The sequence below is a fragment of the Pongo abelii genome, chromosome 6, assembly GCF_028885655.2.
Source record: "Pongo abelii isolate AG06213 chromosome 6, NHGRI_mPonAbe1-v2.0_pri, whole genome shotgun sequence".
In the NCBI taxonomy this organism is placed as follows: Eukaryota; Metazoa; Chordata; class Mammalia; order Primates; family Hominidae; genus Pongo; species Pongo abelii.
In genome coordinates, this window is record NC_071991.2 from 87,913,956 (window position 1) to 87,917,201 (window position 3,246).

A 3,246-nucleotide genomic window follows, 5' to 3' on the forward strand; every position below is an offset into this window, starting at 1 on the left:
AATCAACTAGAAAGCTGGAGAACTGTATTTGGAAGGAAATTTAAAAAAGGAGAAAGCTCAGATCCTTTTCTAACCATGATCTGTTGAAGAGGCCCACAACTTCATCAAGCACTCATCATTATACCACCAGGCTCTCAACTGCTCTACAGCTCCAGCAAACAATCTCTCTCCCTGGCCTGTCTGTTGGTTTCACTTCCACAAGATTTAAAGTCGCAGGCAGGGGCTCACACTCAGCCATGGCTAAATCACATGCTCACAACTCAAAAACCGTGAGGCAAGGGAAAGTGATTTAGCATCAGCTATAATTCAAATTTGACGCGGTCTTAGTGCTGCACTGAGGTGGACGTTTGAGTTCAGCCACCCCTCAGCTGCTGAGGCCTCTGCTGCCTCCCATGGAAACCTGGGCCCCCTGTGCAGCTTTCTCCCTTTGTCTCATATCCATGCGCACCAATGAGAATGCTAATACACCAGCCACCCGACTTAACAGATTCAGGAACAAAGAAAAAGACAGTACAGAAATGAGGCATCGCAGAATAGAAGTCAATGTGGAGCTGAGGAAAGCTAAGAAGGAGAAATGTAAGCTCATTCCCTGATGATGCTACTTCTCCACTGCAGAAGAACTGCAACAACCAGGATACTGTAAATTGGTCTGTTGATGACATTGTCAAAGGTATAAATAACAACAATGTGGAAAGTCAGCTGTAAGCTACTCAAGCTACCAGGAAACTACCTTCTAGAGAAAACCAGCCTCCCATAGACAACATAATCCAGGCTGGTTTGATTCCAACATTTCTGTCCTTCTTGGGAAGAACTGATTGTAGTCCCATTCAGTTTGAATCTGTTTGGGCACTCACTAACATTGCTTCTGGGGCATCAGAACAGACCAAGGCTGTGGTAGAGGGAGGTGCCATCACAGCATTCATTTCTCTGTTGGCATCTCCCCATGCTCACATCAGTGAACAAGCTGTATGGGCTCTAGGAAACATTGCAGGTGATGGTTCCATTTTCCGAGACTTGGTTATCAACTGCGGTGCAGTTGACCCACTGTTGGCTCTTCTTGCAGTTCCCGATATGTCATCTTTAGCATGCGATTACTTAAGTAATCTTATGTGGACACTTTCAAACCTTTGCCGCAAGAATACTCACACCTCCTTTAGATTCTGTTGAGCAAATTTTTCCTGCGTTAGTTTGATTCCTGCATCATGATGATCCAGAAATATTAGCAGATATCTGCTAGGTTATTCCTTACCTTTCTGGTGGTCCAAATGAACGAATTGACATGGTCGTGAAAACGGGAGTTTTGCCCCACCCTGTGAAGTCTCTAGGAGCTTCCGAATTGCCATTTGTGACTCCAGCACTAACAGCCATTGGGAATATTGTCACTGGTACAGATGAACAGACTCAGGTTGCGATCGACGCAGGAGCACTCACCGTCTTTCCTAGCCTGCTAAATCAACCCCAAAACTAACAGTCAAATATCACAGCTGGCCACCAGGATCAGATAGAGCAAGTTGTGAATCATGGATTAGTTCCATTCTTCGTTAATGTTCTCTATAAGGCAGATTTTAAGACAAAAAAGGAATCTGTATGGGCCGTGACCAACTATTTCAGCAGTGGAACAGTTGAACAGATTGTATACCCCGTTCATTATGGCATAATAAAGCCACTGATGAACCCCTTAACAGCAAGAGATACCAAGATTATTCTGGTTATCCTGGATGCCATCTCAAATATCTTTCAGGCTGCTGAGAAACTAGGTGAAACTGAGAAACCCAGTATGAGTAAAGAATGTGGAGGCTTAGAAAAAAATTGAAGCTCTACAAAACCATGAAAATGAGTCTGTGTGTAAGGCTTTGTTAAGCTTAATTGAGAAGTATTTCTCTGTAGAGGAAGAGCAAGATCAGTTTCTGTGCCAGAAACTACCTCTGAAGGCTGTACCTTCCAAGTTCAGGATGGGACTGCTGGGACCTTTAACTTTTAGATCATGTAACTGAGGCAAAAAGTTGTGTACTATGTTTGGTGTAAGTTTGTTTTACTGTTTCTCTACTAAGAACTCTTTTTAAATGGGGTTTGTTATTGTACCACTTTTTATGCTGAAACGATACTTGAATAGTTCCAAATTGTACATACTGTATGAAGCTTGCCTTTGAATAGGTTTCTTATTTCTATACGGAATTTCATATCTCTCAGTGTCCTGTAAAGATAGATTAAAGTCTACCCTTTTATTTACTTCAAAAAAAGAAAGAAGTCAAATTTATTATGTTTTGTACATAATAAGACTGTTTACAAAAAAAATCCTAAGAGAATATATTAAAAATGATTAGACTTTATGGAAAATATCTGCAAAATGATTGGGAACAAGACTTTTATGCAAAAAGTGAATGTCTTCCATATACAAAAACAAAGAGAAAATATGAGAAATTAATCATTTAAACAACAAGGACAAACATACCAAAATACCTAAATTAAAGTTAAATATAGACCTGTATAAAAAAACTACAATTAAATTCAGATATGTAACCAAATAATTTAATAAATTAAGACACTCAATATTCTTTAATGGAAAGACTATTTTAAAGTAGCTCTTTTTTTTTTTAACCTCACTTATAATCCTGGATGAATTTGGATTAATATTTGTAATCACATGCCTTACTAAATACTGGGAATTTAGTATGTGAATTAAATTTTGTTAATTTGATTGAGTCTACTCATTTTTTGGAGAGGTAGTATTTATTGGTTCTGTGTGTGTCTGTGTGTATGTTCTGAAAATGGTTTGAAGTCAGTTTATAGAGATATAGATTAGCTTATACAGAGTCTATATAGAGATATATAGAATTTTAGAGACTTATTATACTTAATATTAAACATAAAATAATTAATCAGAAAAAATACCTAAGCTCAGAGTAAAGTTATGGCATCCATATTTGTACCCAAATAGGTGTTCATATTTTAAATCTGCACTATCACTAAAAATTATGTTAATTTTAGTCTAATTCCAACCTGTCCTTATTAAATATATCTTATTCATTGATGCACTCCATTATATTTCTGCCTAATTCAGAATCTAGATTGTTAGATTATGCTTACTTTTTTGTACCATTTTGTTCTGCTATTAGAGGTTGGGCAGATGACAAAATAGGTTAAGACGGCCAAATCTCAACTAGAAGAACCTCATGTCTAATAATCAGCTTATACCCATAACACAATGCCACAATTGATCAAGATTTGAGGAGGGTAGAGAATTAA

General features: G+C 37.7%; 1 pseudogene; it reads left to right on the plus strand.

Annotated features, from left to right (window-relative positions):
* Nucleotides 1-440: 440 nt before the first annotated feature.
* Nucleotides 441-2,845, plus strand: LOC100448071 (importin subunit alpha-1-like; annotated as a pseudogene).
* The last annotated feature ends 401 nt before the right edge of the window (nucleotides 2,846-3,246 follow it).